This window comes from Globicephala melas, chromosome 2, assembly GCF_963455315.2.
Source record: "Globicephala melas chromosome 2, mGloMel1.2, whole genome shotgun sequence".
Taxonomy (NCBI): domain Eukaryota; kingdom Metazoa; phylum Chordata; class Mammalia; order Artiodactyla; family Delphinidae; genus Globicephala; species Globicephala melas.
The window spans coordinates 76,677,287-76,700,878 of record NC_083315.2 but is presented as its reverse complement, the minus strand read 5'-3'; the positions used below and the strand labels follow the sequence as shown (position 1 = coordinate 76,700,878).

The 23,592-nt window shown below is 37.3% G+C and overlaps 1 protein-coding gene across 3 annotated transcripts in view; it reads right to left on the bottom strand.

Annotated features, from left to right (window-relative positions):
* Window positions 1–23,592, bottom strand: part of ZNF280D (zinc finger protein 280D) — a 291,340-nt gene that overhangs the window by 130,506 nt on the left and 137,242 nt on the right. The gene's annotated exons all lie outside the window — the stretch shown is intronic.

Genomic DNA, 23,592 nt, shown 5'->3' with positions numbered 1-23,592 from the left:
GACCATCACTTCATTTCTGCCTTTGAACATTTCCAATTTCCCTTACATTCACGTGGCAGCATATGGCTAGTTCAGACCAGTGGAATGTCATCAGAAGCAATTTACACCAATGCTACTGAGGGTGTAGTTCAGAGACCAGTGTTGTTCTATGACTAGTTTGTTTCTCATCCATAACAAGGTAAGTACAGCAAATGAAAGTGTTTAGAAACCTTTATAGAAATTTTACATTCTTACAACATTTTTATTGTCTTTTACAAAAGTAATAGTCTGCAGTAGATTGGAAAGTTTTTTAAGAAGTCGTCCTTTGCTATAGATAGTTTGAATAGCTGTATTCTAACATCACTTCTAGCCCAGTCTCCAAAATCACTTAACACCTTCTAAGATCTTTTTGTTCTTCAGTTGGTACAGAGGATCCACCAGAGTATTTTGAATCCCTGGAAGACTGCACTGGGTATAACTAACCTGGAATTTCTGAATGACTGTTGGAAGAGAAACACCTCCCCCACCAAACACATCAGTCTACACTAGACCATGAGACCATGAGTTGAGTAATAAATAGACCTTAATATGTTAAGTCACTGAGATTTGGGGGTTATTTGTTTGAGTAGCTAGTGTGAGTTATCCAACTACATTGTTACTGAATTTTCCTAGGACAGTGACTTTTATTTCTATACTCATGATTCCTGAATTTATATCTTCAAAGCATCAGAGCCATATATCTTATCACATACTTGACAATCCCATTTAGATGTCTGACAGGGACCAAAAAAGTCAACATTTCTAAAACTTAATCCACTATGCTCCCTCTCTTTTTCCTTATCTATTCCATTGTGTTGAACCATATCACAATCCCTCCAATTTTTCAACCCTGAAACCTAGGAGTAACCCTCAGCTTCTCCTTCTCCTTCTCTAGTGCCCACCAAAACCAATAAACCCATTACCAAGATCTGAAGATTCTTTACCTTCTTTACCTTCCAACCCTTTCCCTATTCTTTTTTTTAATATCTATTTATTATTTTTAAAAAAATTATTTTTGGCTGCATTGGTCTTCCTTGCTGCACACAGGCTTTCTCCAGTGGTGGTGAGCAGGGGCTACTCTTCGTTATGGGGAGCAGGCTTCTCTTGTTGCCGAGCACGGGCTCTAGGTGCGTGGGCTTCAGTAGTTGTGGCACACGGGCTCAGTAGTTGTGGCTTGTAGGCTCTAGAGCGCAGGTTCAGTAGTTGTGGCGCATGGGCTTAGTTGCTTCGCGGCATGTGGGATCTTCCTGGACCAGGGATCGAACCTATGTCCCCTGCACTGGCAGGCAGATTCTAAACCACTGTGCCACCAGGAAGTCCCCCTTTCCCTATTCTTGATTTCTAGTTCCTCTGCTCTATCTCATTTGAGTGAAAAAATCTTCTATTTTATACTTCCAAATTAATTCCTTCCAGTGTCATTAAGACACCTCTCTAAAAAGCAAATCTAAGTATGTAACTTCCATGCTTTAAAAATACATCGATTTTTTTATACAGTTCTTAAGAAAAAATTGTGCTCCTTAACATGATGGGCTAGATACTATGGATTGGCTACTTGAATCACCATCCTACTCTCCTTCTATTTGGAGATGATGGAAAGCTACAAACTACAATATATTCCCCATATAGCCTTGCTGCTAGAGTGCTAGGTATAGTAGGTTCTGCCAAATCTGGTTCTACCTCTGAAAATGAGGTAGAAGCTATCTTCTCTTATTGTAACTTCTCCTGGCAAGTAAGGTTATGAAGAGGTGACTGTTAGAGGCAATTGCAGTAGCTAAGTTCTAGTATCTATTCACCAGCCCCACAGACATGAGAGGCAATTGAGGCAACATCAATGGCGGCAGCAGCAGCTTCCTGAACCCTGGATCTCAGCTTTGAAATCATAGCAGCCCCTTGACTTCTATGCCTCCAGCCCTTCTCCTAATATGGCATTTTCCTCTATTAAATACTTTTCTGTCTGAAATACCTAAAGTAGTTTCTATTTCCTGCACCACAACCTGATGAATTAACATGATGTATGGAGGCTTTTTATGATTTTTCCCCATTTTCTCTCATCAACCTGATCTCACTGCCACTTCATCCACATCCATCCCTATACATTGTAGTTGAGCCATGCTGAACTGCTTGCAGATTCTCAAATGTACCATGTTTTCCTTATTCATGTTCCCTTCTTCAACTTTCTAGTTCCTATTTATTCTTTAAGATTTAACTTGAACCTTACCTATTCTGGGAAACCTTCCCTGATATCTCTGCCCTCATCTGCTAGCTTGTAATCAAAACTTCTCGTCCTTTTTTTGCTACATAGCATCTGAGTCCCCTACTTATGTTTGAGATACTCCCCATTCTTATGTGACAACAGCTGCTACCTCCAAAGAAACTAAATATGCTAGCTACTTGCTTTCCCATCTCCCTTGTGCATGTGATCTAGGATCTGCCAATCAAACACCTCTACCCCAGATTATGAATTAGAAGCTGATGGCACAAAAAAGCATGGAGTTGGGGTTTTTTGGGCAGAACTCTGACAATGTGTAGCAGTAGGGAAGGCACCTAAAACCAGTTCTAGAGGCAATAGTGCCAGTAATTGTAGCAATAGTGGTATAGGCACTTTGAGCTGGAGTGTCTGTACTAGTTCCTTTCCAGTCTAGTTCTGTGTGATTTAGAAAGTTGTTCTGGATGCATAGTCTCTGAGACTGTTTTTTTTTTTTTTTTTTTTTTAGCTGTGTTGGGTCTTCGTTTCTGTGCGTGGGGTTTCTCTAGTTGCGGCGAGCGGGGGCCACTCTTCATTGTGGTGTGCGGGCCTCTCACTATCGCGGCCTCTCTTGTTGCGAAGCACAGGCTCCAGACGCGCAGGCTCAGTAGTTGTGGCTCACGGGCCCAGTTGCTCCGTGGCATGTGGGATCTTCCCAGACCAGGGCTCTAACCCATGTCCCCTGCATTGGCAGGCAGATTCTCAACCACTGCGCCACCAGGAAAGCCCTGAGACTGGTTCTTAAGCCTTCCAAGAGACTTTATGTACTAACCAATAAATTCCTTTTCTGTTTAAATAAGTCAGAGTCTTTCTATTGTTTACAACCAAGAACCTTGGTGGATATAATACCCTCTCTGCTCTCTCCCACTGCACTTTGTATTTGTGAGTTTGTTCAGCAAATATTTCCTCCTGTATACTCCAAGTAAACTGTCCTGCTCTACTGGTGTTGGGCTTGATCATATGTTTTCTTTTGGCCGATGGGATGTCAGCATTTGCAATTCAAACAGAGGCTTGAAATATGCTTCAGTGTTTGAGCTTGCTCTCCTGTGCTCCAATAATGAGAAGAGCATGTCCCAGGTTGCTGGTGATTATTCAGCCTGGGGCCCAGAGTGAGACACATGGAGCAGATCACATACCTTAAGCAGCCACTGGTCCAAAGACAAGGGACACATGGAGCTGCCCTGTACCCAGTCTTCATTGGAGAGCTCAGACCCTGGAGCCATCCCACAGAACTATGAGCAAGGGAATAAGCTTGCTATTTTAAGTCACTGGACTCTGTTTATTTTCTTTTTTCCTTTTAATTTTTTAATTGAGGTATAATTGACATACAACCATATATTAGCTCAAGTATACAATGTAATGTTTTGATACTTGTATATATTGTGAAATGATCACCACAATAAATCCAGTTAACATCTGTCCATACATAGTTACAAATTTTTTTTCTTGTGATGAAATCTTTCAAGATTTACTCTCTTAGGAACTTTCAAATATGTAATACAGTATTAATAAGTATAGTGGCCATGCTGTACATTACATCCCATGGCTTATTTATTTTATAACTGGAAGCTTCTATCTTTAGACTCCCTTCACGCATTTCTCCCACTCCCACCGGGTGGCAGCCACCAGTCTGTTCTATCTATGAGCTTGGTATTTAGTTTTTGGTTTGTTTGCTTGATTAGATTCCACAAATAAGTGAGATCATACAGTATTTGTCTTTCTCTCTGTGACTTATTTCACTTAGCATAATGCCCACAAGGACCAACCATATAGTTACATATGGTGAGATGTCATCCTTTTTTATGGCTGAACAATATTCCTGTGTGTGTATGTGTATATATATATATATATATATATATATATATATATATATATATATATATGTATGATATATATTCTTTATCCATTCGTTCATCAGTGGACACTTAGGTTGTTTCCATAGCTTGGTTATAATAAATAATGCTGCAATGAACGTGGGGGTGCAGCTGTCTCTTCAAGACAGTGATATCATTTCTTTCAAATATGTATACCCAGAGGTGGAATTGCTGGATCACATGGTATAACAGGAATAAGGTGATATCTCGTTGTTTTGATTTGCATTTCCCTTGTGATCAGTGATGCTGAGCTTCTTTTCATGTACCTGTTGGGCTTCTGTATTTCTTCTTTGGAAAAATGTCTATACAGATCCTCTGGCCATTTTTAAATTGGATTGTTTGGTTTTTTGCTTTTGAGTTGTTTGAGTTCTTTATATATTTTGGGTAGTAACCCCTTATCAGATATATGATTTGCAAATATTTCCTTCATTGTAAGTCACTGCATTCTTTTTTTTTTTTTTTTTTTTTTTTTGCGGTACGCGGGCCTCTCACTGCTGGGGCCTCTCCCATTGCAGAGCACAGGCTCCAGACGCGCAGGCCCAGCAGCCATGGCCCACAGGCCCAGCCGCTCCGCGGCATGTGGGATCCTCCCGGACCGGGGCACAAACCCGTGTCCCGTGCATCGGCAGGCGGACTCTCAACCACTGTGCCACCAGGGAAGCCCTAAGTCACTGCATTCTTATGCAGCATTCCATCTATAGCTGACTAACATAGTATGTAATTATTAATAGCTATAGTAATAATCAGCCTATATTGTAATTATTAGTTTGCTTGTCTGTTGCTCTTCACTGGACTGGAAGCTTATTGAGAGTGAAGACTGTGTATTACTGGCTTTTACATTTCCAGTGATTATTACAAAACCTATACCAAGCGTCAATGAATGTTTGATGAATTAATAAACAAATGAATGAATGGCAAGCATTCTAAAACACTGCAATTTGGAAGTCTTTTACCACTATAGAAGGCTTGTAGAACAACATTTCTTTATTAAAGAATTTTCTTCTTCAGTCAAAATATAGTAAAATTGATTTTATTAAAGCTGGATTGAATTATTGCATGGCAGTACAACCATTCTTTCCCACGAGTACTCTCTTTTTATCTTACTTAGGGTTTTGGATGCTCCTCAACACAGGACCAGCTCATAATAAATATGTTCAGTGAATTTCATTTCAATTCATTCTTTCCAAAACTCCTTAGTTATAGATTTATACACAAACTCTTCTACTGCTTCTATAGATAGTTGGTTACTTATATTATGTATGGGTTCTACTAGTTTTATTTTCAAACGTTAAATTAATTTCCATGTTTTCAAATTTCGGCTTATTTGGTAGTATCTCACCATCACCCCCATGCACCAAATACCTAAACCATAGTTGAAATATAATAAAATACTGTTAAATTAATTTGACATTTATTTTATTAATAGTTCCCCGAGTAAAATTTTGATTCAATCATCTTGACTAGGGGGCATTTTGGTACAGACTAAAATAGAAACCCATATACTTGTTTTATTTTGACAAAATATACAAAATGATTTTTCTCATATAATTACTGACATCATCAGTTGGAATAAACATCAGGAATGGGATGAGGCTCAAAGATGAAGTGAGTATAAGGAATGAGGTGTAAACAACAAAAGTGAGTTTATATTTTGTCACGATCATGACCATTTTGATGAGTCTGTAACAACTGCATCAAAGTGGTCATGTCAATAAACAGAGTTCAAAACTATGCATATGTCCTGTCTCTGTGACTAAGTTTAAGCCCTAAAGCAGTGGTAGGGTACTGGATATAAATAGACAGATGTATTTCTCTAATTACTATAAGTGATAATATTTCTAAGTGATAGCAGGTGGATATATGTAGTATAATCCATAAATCTGTTGACTGAGTACACATGAACAGCATTTACTAATCAAATAAAGACATAACACATTTTATCCAAAACAATCAATAATATGCATAATCATAGTTATGCATCATAATGAAAGATAAATGACAAAGAGTTCACAAAAGTGATATCAGTGTTTTTCCAGTTTATTGAGATATAATTGACATGTGGCATGGTATAAGTTTAAGGTGTAAAACATAATGATTTTGGGTTAAGTATCACCACAATAAGTTTAGTTAACATCCATTACCTGACATAGTTACATTTTTTTTCTTGTAATAAGAATGTTTAAGATCTACTCTCTTAGCAGCTTCCAATATACAATACATATTGTTAATTATAGGCACAATGTACATCACTGTATATTACATCCCCAGAACTTATAACTAGAAGTTTGTACCTTTTGACCACCTTCATCCATTCCCCCCACTTAAAGTAAATAGATAAATATATCTATCTATTTATATCCAGTACCCTACCACTGCTTTAGGGCTTAAACTTACCAACTGTCAACCACCAATATATCTTCTGTTTCTTTGAGTTTGGGGTTTTTTATGTTTTACATATTAGTGGGATCATACAGTGTTTGTCTTTCTATGACTTATTTAACTTGGTGTAATGCCCTCAAGTTTCATCCATGTTGTCACAAATGGCAGGATTTCCTTCTATTTGTGGCTAAATTCTATTTCATTCCACATATATACCACATTTTCTTTATCCATTCATCCAACAGTGGACAATTAGATTGCTTCTGTGTCTTGGCTATTGTAAATAGTGATACAATGAATGTGGAGGTGCAGATATGTCTTCAAAACAGTGATATCATTTCTTTCAAATATATATATCATATATATATATATATATATATATATATATATATATATATATATCCAGAAATGGAATTGCTGGATAATATGGTAGTTCTATTTTTAACTTTTTTGAGGAAACGCCATACTGTTTTCCATAGTAGCTGCACCAAATGACATTCTCATCAACAGTGGGCAAGGGTTTTCTTTTCTCCATATCCTCAGTAGCACTTCTTATCTGTCTTTTTGATAATAGCCAGCCTTACAGGTGTGAGGTGATATCCCATTGTGGTTTTGATTTGCATTTCCTTGATTATTAGTGATGTTGAATACCTTTTCATTTGTCCATTTGAATATCTTCTTTGGAAAAACATCTATTCGGATCCTTTGCCCACTTTCTAATTGGATTATTTGTTGTGTTTTGTCTTTTTGTTTTCTGTGGGTTTTTTTTTTTTTTTTTTTTTTTTTTGCTATTGAGTCGTATAGGTTCCTTATGTATTTTAAATATTAACCCTTTATTAGATATGTGGTTTACAGATATTTTCTCCCACTCCATAGTTTGCCTTTTCATTTTCCTCATTTCTTTTGCTGAGCAGAAGCTTTTTAGTTTGATGTTGTTCCACTTATTTTTTTGGCATTTATCACTTATGCGTTAGGTGTCATATCAAATAAATCATTGTGACAACCAATGTCCAGGAGATTTTACCCTATGTTTTCTTCTATGAGTTTTATGGTTTCCAATCTTACATTTAAGTCTTTAATCCATTTTGAGTTTTTTTTTTTTTTTTTTTTTTTGTGGTACGTGGGCCTCTCACTGTTGTGGCCTCTCCCGTTGCGGAGCACAGTCTCCGGACGCGCAGGCTCAATGGCCATGGCTCACAGGCTCCGCGGCACGTGGGATCCTCCCAGACCGGGGCACGAACCCGTGTCCCCTGCATCGGCAGGCGGACTCTCAACCACTGCGCCACCAGGGAAGCACTTGAGTTAATTTTTATGAGTGCTGTTAATAGGGGTCTAATTTTAATTCAATTGTGAATATCCAGTTTACCCAGCACTATTTACTGAAGAAACTATCTTTGCTCCATTGAGTATTCTTGGCTCCCTTGTCAAATATTAATTGTCCATATATACACGGGTTTATTTCTGGCTCTCAATTCTGTTCTATTAGTTTATGTGTCTGTTTTATGCCAATACCAATCTGTTTAGATTGCTATAGTTTTGTAATGTAGTTTGAAATCAGAAAGGATGATGTCTCCAGCTTTGTTCTTCTTTCTCAAGATTTTTTTGCTATTCAGGGTCTTTTGTGATTCCAAATGAATCTTAGGAGTTTTTCTATCTGTGAAAAATGCCACTGATCTTGATAGGGACTGCATTGAATCTGTAGATGACAGTTTAACAATATTAATTCTTCCAGTCCATAAACATAGGATATCTTTTCATTTATTTGTATCTTCTTCAATCTCTTTCATCAGTGTCTTACAGTTTTCAGTGTACAGATCTTTCATTTCCTTGGTTAAATTTATTCCTGAGTTTTGGCGTTTTTTTTTAAGATTTATTTTATTATTTATTTATTTAATTTATCGTTGGCTGCGTTGGGTCTTAGTTGCAGCACACAGAATCTACGTTGAGGCATGTGAGATCTTTCGTTGCAGAGTGCAGGCTCGTCATTCTCTCTAGTTGTGGTGTGCAGGCTCCAGGGCGTGTGGGCTCTGTAGTTGTGGCGTGCAGGTCCCAGAGCACATGGGTTCTGTAGTTTGCGGCATGCAGGCTCTCTAGTTGAGGCACACAAGCTCAGCAGCTGTGGCATGCAGGCTTAGTTGCCCGGCGGCATGTGTGATCTTAGTTCCCTGACCAGGGATTGAATCCGCGTCCCCTGCATTGTAAGGTGGATTCTTTACCACTGGACTACGAGTGAAGTCCCTATTTTATTGTTTTTGATGCTATTGTAAGTGTGATTATTTTCTTTTTTCAGATAATTCATTGTTAGTGTATAGAAATGCTAACTTTTGTATGTTGATTTTGTATCCTTCAACTTTACTGAATTCATTGATTAGATCTAATAGTTTTACATGGAGTCTTTAGGATTTTCTATATATATAACTAAGTCATGGGGCTTCCCTGGTGGCACAGTGGTTGAGAGTCCACCTGCCGATGCAAGGGACATGGATTCGTGCCCCGGTCTGGGAAGATCCCACATGCCGCGGAGCGGCTGGGCCCGTAAGCCATAGCCGTTGAGCCTGCGCATCTGGAGCCTGTGTTCCATAACGGGAGAGGCCACAACAGTGAGAGGCCCACATACCACAAAAAAAAAAAAACTAAGTCATGTGCAAACAGAGATAATTTTACTTCTTTCTTTCCAATTCAGATGCCTTTTATCTCTTTTTATTGGATGACTGCTCTGGCTACAACTACTATTACTATGTTGAATAGATGTGGTGAGCGTGGGCACACTTGTCTTGTTCCTGATCTTACAGGAAAAGCTTTTAGTCTTTCACCTTTGAGTATAATGTGAGCTGTGGGCCTAATTTGTTTATAGTTTTTTTCATGAATAGATGTTGAATTCTGTCAAATGCTTTTTCTGCCTCTGTTGAGATGATCATATGATTTTCATCTTCGTTTTATGAATGTGGTATATCACATTTATTGATTTGCATATGTTGAACCATCCTAGCATCCCAGGAATGAATCTCACTTGATCATAGTGTATGATCATTTTAATGTGCTGTTGAATTCAGTTTGCTAGTATATTGTTCAGAATTTTTGCATCTGTACTCATCATTGTTATTGTCCTGTAGTTTTCTTTTCTTGTAGTTTTCTTATCTGGCTTTGGTATCAGGGTAGTTCTAGCCTCATGAAATGAGTCTGAGAGTATTCCTACCTCATTACTTTTTTGGAAGAGTGTGAGTATTGGCATTAATTCTTCTTTAAATGTTCGGTAAAATTCAACAGTGAAAGCATCTGGTCCTGGACTTTTTTTGTTGGGAGATTTTTGATTACTGATTTAGTCCCTTTACTCTCTCTTAGTCTGTTCAGATTTTCTGTTTCCTCATGATTCAGGCTTGGTAGGTTGTATGTTTCTAAGAATTTATCCATTTCTTCTAGGTCATCTAATTTGTTGGCATACAATTGTTCATAGTAGTTTCTTATGATCCTTTGTGTTGTGGTATCAGTTGTAATGTCTCTTCTTTCATTTATAACTTTATTTTTGGGTCTTCTCTCTTTTTTTCTCGGTTAGTCTAACTAAAGATTTGCCAATTTTGTTTATCTTTTCAAAGAACCAACTCTTAGTTTTGCTAAGCTTTTCTATTGTTTTCCTGTTCTTGCTTTCATTTATTTCTGCTCTAATCTTCCTTAGTTCCTTCCTCCTGCTAACTTTGGGCTTAGTTTGTTCTTTTTTTAGTTTCTTGAGGTGTAAAGTTAGGGTATTTGTTTGAGGTCTTTCTTTTTCTTTCACTTATCACTATAAACTTCTTTCCTCTTAGAACCGCTTTTGATGCATCCCATAAGTTTCAGTATGTTGTGTTTCCATTATCATTTGTCTCAAGATTTTTTTTTTTTTTTTTTTTGCAGTACATGGGCCTCTCACTGTCATGGCCTCTCCCATTGCGGGGCACAGGCTCCGGACGCGCAGGCTCAGTGGCCAAGGCTCATGGGCCTAGCCACTCCACGGCATGTGGGATCTTCCCGGACCGGGGCACGAACCTGTGTCCCCTGCATCGGCAGGCGGACTCTCAACCACTGCGCCACCAGGGAAGCCCAAGATATTTTTTTATTTCCCTTTTTATTTCTTCTTTGATCCATTGGTTGTTCAGGAGTGTGCTATTAATTTTTATGTATTTGTGAATGCTCCAGCTTTCCTCCTATTATTCATTTCTAGTTTCATACCATTGTGGTATAATTTCAATCTTCTTAAAATTGCTAAATCTTGCTTTGTGGCCTAACATGATATATCCTGTAGAATGATCTGTGTGCATTTGGGAAGAATGTATTCTGCTGCTGCTGGATGGAATGTTTATTTGTCTGTTAGGTCCATTTGGTCTATAGTGTTGTTCAAATCCACTGTTGCCTTATCTATTTTCTGTCTGATCTATCCAGTATTAAAGTCCTCAGTTATTATTATATTGTTGTTTATTTCTCCTTTTAGTTCTGTTAGTACTGCCTTTATATATTTAGCTGCCCTGATGTTGGGTGCAAAAATATTTAGATAGTTAATGTAATTTAATGTTTTAGACATTAATTAATGTTAATTAATTAATTTTTTGAATTGTATGAAAGCAATGCTTTGTTTCAAAAAAGAAAGTATATAAAGATACAAGCAATATGGCAAAATCAAATAAGTTAAAAATTAAAAAATGAGTTAAACAGGAGGAAGCTTAGACAAGTTTCATATTATCCTAATGCAAAAAGCAAACAACTTTCTTGGGAAAGCAAAACTATGCTTGAATTCAAACCAGAAAATAATTTTCTTTCTATATATGGTATGCCTTAATCCATGCCATATATAGATTTGAGTAGATTTCAGGGTATCCAAAGAAAAGTAGATTTCAAAAGTAGATTTCCAAAGAAATGCATGAATTACACATGCTTAAGGTAGTCCTTCTAAGTGTTTCTTTAATCTGAGCTTTTGAAAAATAGTGAACAGCTCTGAATTTAAGACTAACCCCCTGAGAATAGAATACAGCTATTCATTGTCACTAATTAAGTAGAGAGCCTTATGTTTTAATAATCAGCAGAGCTGGGGGTAGCATTGATGTTTTCTGTCTATATAGGAAGTGACTCCACCTAGTACTTGTAGTTGAACCAAAGAAATAAAATACTACAAATGAGAATGAGATTGTCTTTAGAAACTCATTTGTGTCCCCGCTAAACTACAGACAAATGGATAACTGATATTCTAGAGTTACACACCATAAAGCATGGCAGCAATAATTTTTGGTCTGGAAAATGGTAAATACCACCACCACACATTGCCATTAAAATATTTTTATACTGAAACATCCATAGAGCATCAAGATGTAAGTACTGTTACTTTCTTATTATGGAGTAGCCCCCTGACACTTGCCTGCGTTTTGAATGTAATATTGGTCCAAGATGGCTAGAGCTGCAGTTTATCAAGTATGAAAGTGGCATTTTAAATGACATATCTGGTAAGCAACACATAAGGGAAGCTTCTAATTTTCATAGCACAAAGGAAGCAGTATTTTAAAAATGGAATAGCCCATGTTGCAAACCTTTGAGAGCTATAGTGAGATGGCCAAGTCATTTGAAGTGAGGTTCTTCATCAGTTCTGGAACAACCTTGGTCATTATTTCTTCAAGTATTGCCTCTGTTCCATTCTATTCTTCTCCTTTTGGAACTCTGATTAAATGAATCATAAATCTCCTGGTCATGTTTCCTAACTTTTCTTCTGTATTTCCCATCTTTTTTGTCTATCTATGCTGCATTCTGCATAATTTCTAAAATATCTTCTAATTTGACATTATATTTATCCACTCATTTTGAAATTTCACATGTTGTATTCATCTCTGTATAATATTATTGTTTATTTTTCAAATCTGATCAGTCACTCTTTAGAATATTCAGATATTTTCAATTTGATTTTTATTTCTTTAAATACAATAAGCCAGGTTTTAAAAAGAACCTCTGTCTCATAATTCCAATATCTGCTGTAGTTTATTTCTGTAGTTTTTCTAATGGGATCTTTTCCGTGTGTGTGTGTGTGTGTGTGTGTGTGTGTGTGTGTGTGTTTGTGCATGTGTGTGTGTGTTTTACTGTGCACTGCTATTGTCCCTCAAGTATTATTTGCAAGGAGTCTTCGAGGTCTAGGATGAATGTACCTTCTTTCAGAGAGGATTTTCTTCTACCATTTCAGGGCCAAATTATCCAAGTTCATGGCTCCACGTTCCCTGGACCATCCAGATCCAGGTCTAAATTTCTTGGGGAGTGTGAGCCCACAGCCACAATCTCTCATGGAGGAGTTTTTCCCCTGTTCTATTTACATGTGTTCTTCTTGGTGCCAGAGCAATATTCCCTTTGGTCCCTTGGGTATATGAGAGGGTAGATATATTTCACGTTTTCTTTTACTCTGAGGGTGACACTGCTTCAGTGGGGAAGGGGTCTTCTGTGGGGCTCCCCACCTTGGCCAGGCCCTGAGTGTTGACTTCTGATTCCTCCATGAATGAAACTGCTAAAAGCAAAACCCAAATCTGCCCAGATCAATAAGTTCCTTCAGAATAGAAGCAGCTTTGGTGCATCAGTGCTCTGCTTACCTCTCTAGATTCTCTTGTTTTCTTAGATTTTGGCTTGCAATTTCCTCACTACCTTGACAGCTTTGCATTGATTTTAAGGAAAAAAAAATTAATATTTTCCCCAATATTTTTAGGTTCTTTGTGGAAGGACTGAGAATAGAAAGAAAATATATAGCTTTAAAAGGAGGAAAGGTTTTCTTTCCTTCTAATGCCTGTGTCAGGTTTTGGTAAGAGGTACCACTGGCCCCACAGAGCTGAGAAGTATTTCGACCTCTTCACTTTTTTGGAAGAGTTTATGTTGAATTGGTATTATTTTCTTCCTTAAATGTTTGGTAGAATTCACCGGGGAAGCTATATGTGCCTGCATTTTTCTTTGCGGGAAAGTTTTTAATTACAAATTCAATTTCTTTAATAGATGTACATGTATTTAGGTTATCTACTTCTTCTTGGATGAGCTTTGACAGTCTTGACTTTCAAGGAATCCATCCATTTCACCTAAGTTGTCAGATTTATTGGCATAAAGTCGCTCATAATATTCTTTTCATCCTCTTAACGTCTGAAGACTGTATTAATGTTTCTTCTCTCATCCCAGGTATTGTTAATTTGTGTCTTCTCTCTTTTTCTTTTTCTAATCAGTCTGGCTAGAGTCTTGTTAATTCTTTTTTTAATTTTCCCAAAGAGCCAAATTTTCATGGATTTCTTCTATTGTTTGTGTCTTCTATTTCTTCGATTTCCACTCTGGCCTGTATTATTTCCTTTCTTCTGCTTATTTTGAGTTTGACTTTGCCTTTTCCCAGTTTCTTATATTGAAAGCTGAGGTCACTGTATTGAGACCTTTCTTATTTTTTAACATAAGCATTTAGTGCTATAAATTTCTAAGTATAGAATTAGTTGCATCTAACAAATTTGATTTGTGTTTTCATTTTCATTCAGTTCAAAATGCTTTCCTTCAGTTCAAATCCCTCTTGATTTCTCCTTTGACACATACATTGTTTAGGAGTGTGACATTTAGTTTCCAAATATTTGAGGGTTTCCCAAACAGCTTTTTGTTACTGAGTTCTAATTTTTTGGTTTGTTTCATAAATTAACAGAAAAAACTTTATTTTTTTTATATTTTGGTGCCGAAACCCGGGAACGAAAAAACTTTATTTTTTAGAACAGTTTTAGGTTTTGAGAAAAATTGGGCAGGAAGTACAGTTCCCATATATTCCTTCTCCCCACCACCCCAGTTTCCCCTATTATTAACACTTTGCATTAATGTGGCACATTTGTTGCAGTCGTCTCCAGTTTATATTAGGATTCATTCTGTGTTGTACAGTTCTGAGTTTTGGACAAATGCATAATGTTATGCATTTACTATTGTAGTATCATACAGTAATTTCACTGCCTTAAAAACCCCCTGTGCCCCACCTATTCATCCCTCCCTTCCCCAAACCCTTGGCAACCAATGATCTTTTTATTGCCTCTATAGCTTTCCCTTTTCCAGAATGTCATATAGTTAGAATTGTAGAGTATGTAGGCTTTTCAGGCTGGATTGTTTCTCTTAGTAATATGCATTTTACTCCATGTCTTTTCGTGGCTTGATAGCTCATTTCTTTTCATCACTGAATAATTTCCATTGTCTGGATGTACCACAGTTTGTTTACTCATTCACAGACTGAAGGACATTTGGCTGCTTCTAGTTTTCGGCAACTATGATTAAAGGTGCTACAAACGTTCATGTTCAGGCTTTTGTGTGAAGTTTTTAAATCATTCAGGTAAATACCTAGGACACTAATGGTTTGATTCACTTGTCCAAGGTCATATAGTTAGGGGGTAACAAAGCTAGAATTTAAACTCAAACAATATGATCCAGAGTCTATATCCTTAACCATTATACTAAACTGCCTTTCAACACGTGATACGAATCAGGTAAACACAGTAAGGGAAGATTTCACAGATGATGCAATGTGAGTCCAAGCTTAGAAGAGGACTAAGAGTTGGACAAATAGAATTGAGAAGAAATTTTCAATGTGGGGTATGGTGAAATGCTGCTTGGAAAAGTACAGTGTGGAATAGTGGCGATGGTGTACAACAATGTGAATTGCTTAATGCCACTGAATTGTCAATTTAAAAATAGTTAAAATGGTAAATTTTGTGTTATGTGTATTTTACTGAAGTTTTAAAAAAGTATAGTGTACATGTTGATTCATGAGTGTGGGGATAAATTAATCTGACTGAAGTTAAAGTTTTATTGGGGGAATAAAGGCAACAAAGTTGTATATGTTAATTTAGAACAAAATAAGTATGAACTTTTAATTGTAGTAGAAGGTCCTCGGCAATCAATGAAAATTTTGGAAGATGGAACAGACATGATATCTGCAACTTCAAAGGGTTAAGCTGTGCTATATGAGACATTTACTGAAATGGGGCAAGGCTGGAGGCAAGAGAACCAACTCAACTCAGCCCAGGCGTGTTCATGTGTGCATTATCTCATTTACTGCAATAAAAGTTTTATAAGGTGGGTATTATTGTTCCTGTGCTATAGTCAAGGAAGCTAAGATTTATTCATGTTCGTAGTACTAGTATATGCTAAAAGTACAGTAATTTGAAACCAGATCTCTTAACTTCAAATCTGGTGGGATGCATAGATAGCAGAAATAACACAGACTTGGGAATCACACAGACCTTCGTTGGAATCCTGGCTCTGTCTTACTAGCTATGTGGCTTTAGGAAGATTAGCTTGTCTGAGCCTCAATTTTATCATCTGTGAAAATGTGATAAAAATATTTATCTCCTAAGGATTAAATTCTATGTATATACATAAGCCCAGTACATAGCACCCAAGAAGTGATCAATAATTCCTCATTCACTTGCTTTCTCCTCAGTTTCTGATGTGTATCTGATATTTATTTGCAGCATATATGTGAATCATTAAATTATTTATTGATTGTCTATGGTATTTAAAACTTATTTGTAAATTTAGGTTTTCTCACATTGAAACATGGTATATTTTCATACATTAATCTCTTTCCAAATAGTAGAAAAGCACATTTTACTAATTAAAGGCACAAAATTCTAAAGAAAAATTATGAACATGGTTTGGAAACTCATGTACATATTTATTTAATGCCATTTCATATCTTTAAGAAGGCTTTTGGAAACTTATTTAGAAAGCTGAAAAGTCCTTGAATACCAAGTGATTTAACAGGAATTTTTTAATGAGTTAAGTGTAAATGAATCAAAAACACATGAATTCTATTTCCTGTAAATAACACATGGTTTTGAAAACTGAAAATGTACTTGAAAAGGTATCCTGTGCACAATTAAATTAAAACTCTTATAAGATAATGTTCCCCCAGATGAGGCAAGCCCCATTAAGATACTACAGTATTATCACTTGAAGTTCTCTCTGTCCAGAAAGAAAGTATTGACCATAGCATATCTTACATGTTTCATTTTGTTGAAATAAAATTACTTTAGGTTGGTGTCCAAGGCTATATCTGATGAGATTAATTTCCAATTTCATAATGGGTGGAATTAATCCTTTTCTTCTGGTACAAGAGAGAGAGCAGTTGTTTCCATCTGCATGATTTGTTTGTATGGGAGCAACTCTAGGATCTCAGACATGAGAAGAGTGGGGGTGGGAGTGAGTGAAGGAGTGTTGGCAGAATGTGGCACCACAATTTCCCAAGTACAATAAGTTATGTTGTCAGAAAGGCAGGAAGACTAAACAGCTAAAGTTTCATCAGAATATTAAAACCTTTCACTAACAATACCAAGTAATAAAAGCGTCTCCAAATATTTCAGTTACATTGTGCCTATAACTTCTTGTCTCTATCTCCTTTTCAAAGAAGGAGATAGCTACCACATTTGAGATCCAGATGAGGCAATCATAACTTTTACATTACTGTTCTTCTGGTTGAAATCATCCAATTCCTTCTTTTGGTTTTCAGAAAAGTTTCCACTCATTTGAAGTAGTGGACATTGTCTTTATTATAAGTTTCAGTCTTCCTCTCCACTAAGATGGTGAAGCTGACTACATTTGGTTTGTTACAGAATGAAAAAAAAAAACGAAGATAAAATTGCTTTTAGAATAAAGCATATGTTTGTAAATGCAGTTAAATGGACACTAATATATGACCAAATGGACACTGATGCAGGACCAGAAGCACTGGCAGAGGATAGACAATGGAATAGAATTCAGAGTTCAGAGATAAACCCTCACATTTACAGTCAATTGATTTTCAACAAGTGTGCCAAGACAATTCAATGAGGAAGGAAGACTTTTCAAAAAATGATGCTGGGACAACTAGATAGCTACATGCAAAAAAATAGAGTTGGACCCTACCTTATACTATGTACAAAATTTAACTCAAAACAGATCAAAGACATAAACGGATCAAAGATCAGCTTGAATGAATCAAAGCTCAACTGCACCTTGTCACCCAAGAGCTCTGATGGAGATGTACAATAAGATTCATGCTGTTTTCATGCCTGCTAACACAATATCCATTCTTCAGCCCATGGAACAAGGAGTAATTTCAACTTTTGAGCCTTATTCTTTAAGAAATACATTTTGTAAGGCTATTGCTTCCACAGATAGTGATTCCTCTGGTGCATCTGGGCAAAGTAAATTGAAAACCTTCTGGAAAGGATTCACCATTCTAGATGCCGTTAAGAACATTCATGACTCATGGGAAAAGGTTTAAATATCAAAATACACAGGAGTTTGGAAGAAGTTGATTCCAACCCTCTTGGATGACTTTGAGGGGTTCAAGACTTCAGTGGAGGAAGTAACTGCAGATGTGGTAGAAACAGCAAGAGAACTAGAATTAGAAGTGGAGCCTGAAGATGTGACTGAATTGCTGCGATCTTATGAGACAACTTGAATGGATGAGGAGTTGCTTCTTATGGATGAGCAAAGCAAGTGGTTTCTTAAGATGGAAACTATTCCTGGTGAAGAAGCTGTGAAGACTGTTGAAATGACAAGATAAGATTTAGAATTTACATAAACTCAGTTAATAAAGCAATGGCAGGGTTTGAAAGAGCTGACCCCAATTTTGAAAGAAGTTCTACTGTGGGTAAATGCTATCAAATAGCACTACATGCAAGAGAGGAACTGTTCATGAGAAGATGAGTCAACTGACGCAACAAACTTCATTGTTGTCTTATTCTAAGAAATTGCCACTGCCACCCCAGCCTTCAGCAATACCACCAGCCTGATCAGTGAGCAGCCATCAACGCTGACATAAGACCGTCCGCCAGCAAAGAGATTACAACTTGCTAAAGGTTCAGATGATTGTTAGCAATTTTTAGCAATAAAGTATTTTTTAATTAAGGTTTGTACATTGTTTTTTTAGACGTAGTACTATTGCACACTTATAGTATACTGTAAAGGTAATTTTTTTATTGAAGTATAGTTGATTTACAATCTTGTGTTAGTTTCTGGTGTAAAGCAAAGTGATTCAGTTATACATATATATACATATGCTTATTCACATTGCTTTCCATTATGGTTTATTACAAGGTATTGAATATAGTTCCCTGTGCTATAGAGTAGAACCTTGTGGCTTATCTATCTTATATATAGTAGTTTGTATCTGCTAATCCCAAATTCCTAATTTATCCCTCTTTTATAGGCACTATGAAACCAAAAAATTTCGTGTGACTTGTCTTATTGCAATATTTGCTTTATTGCAGTGGTCTGGAACCAAACCCACAATATCTCCAAGGTATGCCTGTATATTCATACAATGCAATATTATTTGGCAATAAAAAGAAATGAAGTATTGATAGATGCTACAACATGGACGAACCTTGAAAAGAAATAGAAATGATTAGCGACATTTACCCTTAAAATATTTCTAGATACACGTAAACTGCTATCGTGTGTGTTGCTTCAGGTTAAAGGGATGAAAGAAGTGTAGGTGGTCTGTAAAGTTCTGACTATAACTGTCTTTTCTCTTCTTTGTATTTCTTTATGTATTTATCAGTGCACTGTTTAGAATACAAAACTAATTTTAACATTAATTATGTAATACGTTAATTCATCTGACATATACTTTGCCTAGCATATGCCAGGCACTGTTTTTGGTGCTGGAGATACAGAATTGAACAGGACAAATCCACTGTTGCCAGCTTACATACTAGTGAGGGGAACAGAGTAGGGTTGGCAGGAAGGAAGTCCTCTTCAAAGAAGTGATATTTGAACAGAGACCTAAATAACATAAAAGTCTGGAGGAAGAGAACATAAGGTAGAGGGTGGAGATATAAAGGCCCTGAGTTGGGAGGAAGTTTAGTATATTAGAGCAACTTGAGAATGCAAGTTGTTAAAACAGATTGCTGGCTCCACACAGAGTGTCTGATTCAGTAAGCCAGGGATGGGGCCCAAGAATTGGCATTTCTAGCAAGTTCCCAAGTGATGCTCGTCTTCTCATTGCAGTGGCTTCTCTTGTTGCAGAGCACAGGTTCAAGGCGCGCGGGCTTCAGTAGTTGTGGCACGCGGGCTTAAGAGTACAGGTTCAGTAGCTGTGGCACGTGGGCTTACTTGCTCCGCGGCATGCGGGGTCTTCCCCGACCAGGGATTGAACCTGTGTCCCCTGCATTGGCAGGCAGATTCTTAACCACTGCGCCACCAAGGAGGTCCCAGGAAATATTTTTCTTTAAGCAATAAGCCATGGTATTGTTCGGTCTCTTTGTTACAGTAGCCTAGTCTTACCCTAACAGCAGGAGAAGTTAGAGTGGAAGCAAGGGGAAGACTTAAGAGACTACTGTAATAGCCCAGTCAAGAGATGATGGTTGCTTGAATCAGGGTATAAGTCAGCTGGGGCTGTTTGCTGTCACACCCATTCCTCTCCCTTCCTTTCCTCTGCTGGCTGGTCTCTGCTTTCTGCACTTTCCAGACTCCCTGTCAACTGGCTTCTGGCTGGCTTTAGGCACTGTTTGGAGATGGGAGGGGAGGAACAGGGGAAGCCAGGTCATGTCTTTCTTTCCCTCTCTCTCTGTCTCTCTCTTTCTCTCGATCTCTCAATCTCTGCCACAGGCAGCATTTCTAGTAAGGATGGAATGGCTCCAGCTCCTGCCATATGGTATCACCATGGATCCAGCTTCTTCTGGGTGACCATGACCTCTTCTCCTTTTGTCCTGCCAGCCTAGAAACAGCAGCAGCTTCCTACAGTAGTTAATCTCTGGGTTGCCCCACCATCCTCTTTGGCTTATCACTTCTTACATCACTTGTGTAACCAGTTCCCTGCATTAAATCCCCTCTGTTTTAAATGATTTTCCGTGTGGGTGACCCTGGCCTGACACAGGGGGAGGTGGTGGATTAGTGAGAAGTGTTGGAATCAGGGCATATTTTGAGGTAGAAATGACAGGATTGATGAGGGATTGGATTTGGGGTATGAGAGAAGAGTTTAAAAATCAAAACAGAACATTTCCGTGCAACCTCTTCACTAAATTGCTTCTCAGTCTCAGAAAAAGTACACCATCATATATCCAATCTCAAAACAAAAATCTAGGCCTCAGATTCATTGGATTCTTCCCCCGAGTCATCATAAAGTTTTATTCCAGCTTTTGTGACATGTGGGGACTTGCCTGGAATTATAGGGTATATACCTCATCATACCTAATTAAAAAAACTTAGACTGGAAATGGAGCCAAATTCAGGCATCACCACTAATTTCAGAAATTCCAATGAAATTTGCTAATACTGTGCTTTGAGAAAGAAACCAGATTCTGTATCTAGATTAGACAGCCTGTCCCCTGTACCATTGCCAAGACAGTTTCAGGGAGTATAGGGAAGTACAACAACCCAGGTTTTGCTACATCTGTTGGTAAGCCATAGCATTTTTAGATAGGCTAAAACATGGGAGCTAAAGCATACTTGAGAGATCCTAGGAAAGTGGAAAGTGATCACCAGTTACAAGGGCTGAGACTCAGAAAGCTTCTATTTCCTTTTATTTGAGACTACTGAGGATAAAGACAATCTCTGGGAAGGACAAAGAATTGTCTATTAGCTGTGTGACCTAGGATAATGTTAACCTCTCTGAGCTTCAGTTTGCTAATCTATCAAAAACAGGGAAACCATTACCTACCTTGAAAGACTGTTGTATTAAATCATATGATAGGCCTTAGAACATGGCACATAGCATGTGTTCATATTCCTTCTCTTCTCTTCCCTTCTACCTCTCCCATGTGGGTAGCACTGTAGTGTAGATTAACTATAATTATCTGTAACTTAGCCTACTCTCAGTTAATAACTGTTGATCTTCAATAAGTGGTGCTGCGAAAAACTGGACAGCCACATGCAAAAGAATGAATCTGGACCACTACCTTACACCATACACAAAAATTAACTCAAGCAGATTAAAGACTTGAATATAAGACCTGAAAACATAAGACTTCTAGAAAAGAGCAGAAAGCTCCTTGACACTACTTTTGGCAGGATTTTGGGGTTTGACAGAAAAGAAAAGGCAAAAAACCCCCAAAAACCAAAAAAAACCCACAAAAATCAGCAAGTGGGACTACATCAAACTAAAAAGCTTCTGCACAGCAAAGGAAACCACCAACAAAATGAAAAGGCAACCAATGAAGTGGGAGAAAATATTTGCAAAGTGTATGTCTGACACAGGGTTAATATCTAAAATATATAAGAACTCATACAATTCTATAGCAGAAAAACAAACAATCTGATTAAAAAATGGGCAGAAGATCTGAATAGACGTTTTCCCAAAGAAGATATATGGATGGCACAGGTACATGAAAAGATGCTCAACATCACTAATTGTCAGGGAAATGGAAGTGAGATATCACGGTGATATCATCTCACACCTGTTAGAATGGCTATGATCAAAAAGATGAGAAATAACAAGTGTTGGAGACGGTATAGAGAAAAGGGAATCCTTGTGCACTGTTGGTGGGAATGTAAATTGGTGCAGCCACTATGAAAAATAGTATGGAGGTTCCTCAAAAAATTAAAAATAGAACTACTGTATGATCCAGCAATTCCACTTCTGGGTATTTATCTGAAGAAAATTAAAATACTGATTTGAAAAGATCTAAGCACCCCCATGTTCATTGCAGCATTACTTACAATAGCAAGACATGTAAACAACCTAAGTATACATCAACAGGTGAACGGATTTTAAAAATGTGGTATGTATACACATTTGGAATACTTGTCAGCCATAAAAAAAGAAAGAAATCCTGCCATTTGCAACAATATGGATGGACCTTGAGGGCCTTATGCTGAGTGAAGTTAAGTCAGACAGAGAACAACAAATACTAAATGATCTCACTTGTATGTGGAATCTAAAATGAAAACCAAAACCAAAAAAAACAAAAAAATGAGCTCATGGATACAGAGAACAGATTGGTGGTTGCCTGAGGTGGGGGAGGTGGGAGGTGGGAGAAATGGGTGAAGGGGGAAGATACAAATTTCCAGTTATAAAATGAATAAGTTATGGGAATATAACGTACTGCATTATAATTACAGTTAATAGTACCGTATTGCATATTTGAAGGTAGTGAGGAGAGTGGATCTTGAAAGTTCTCATCACAAGGAAAAAATTTCATAACTATGTTATGATGACAGATATTAACTGGACTTATTGTGGTGATCATTTTGCATTATATACAAGTATCAAATCATTATGTTATACATCTGAAATTGACACAATATTTTATCAGTTATAAAAAATTTAAGTAAACAATTCAATGATCTTTAGTGTATTCAACAGAGCAGTGCAGCCATCACCACAATAAATTTTAGAACATTTTCACTGCCCCCAAAAGAAACCTTGTATCCTTTAGCAGTCACTCCCATCCTGCTCCCCACTGTTCAGCCTTGGGTAAACATTAATCTACCTTCTATCTCTATGAATTTGCAGATTCTGAAATTCTATATAAATGGAAGCATACAATATGTGGTCACTTGTGACTGGCTTCTTTCACTTGGCATAAGACTTCCAAGGTTCTTCCAAGTTGTAGTATATATCAGTACTTCATTTCTTTTTATTGCCAAATGACATTCCATTGTGTGGCTATTCCACATTTTATTTATCCATTCCATCAGCTGATGGACATTTGGGTTTTTTCCACTTTTTGGCTATTATCATTTCTCTTTTTCTTGAAATTAGTACTACAATGGAATGACTAAAGGACAGGCAAGAAGAAAAAAAGTATTGAATCCTGGAAAATTTCTCAATTAGGTGAATGATGACTGAATAAAAGAATTCTCAGAACACAACATTCAGTATGGACATGATTCCTATTAACTGATCATTTCCAAAACCATCACTATTAATTAAATGCCTTTCAAAATATCTTCTTATGGCAAGTATTTGTGTCTAAGTGCTTCTGTTTATGGGACAAGAAATTGAAATGGCTGTCTTGGCAGTATAACCACAGTTGTATAAGCCAAGGGATTAAGAGTACTTTTGAGAAGAAGTAACAATGTGTTCTCCATGGCTATGGAAATGATGGTAAGTTTATACATAATGTATGGATGACCATATTATACCCTTATGAG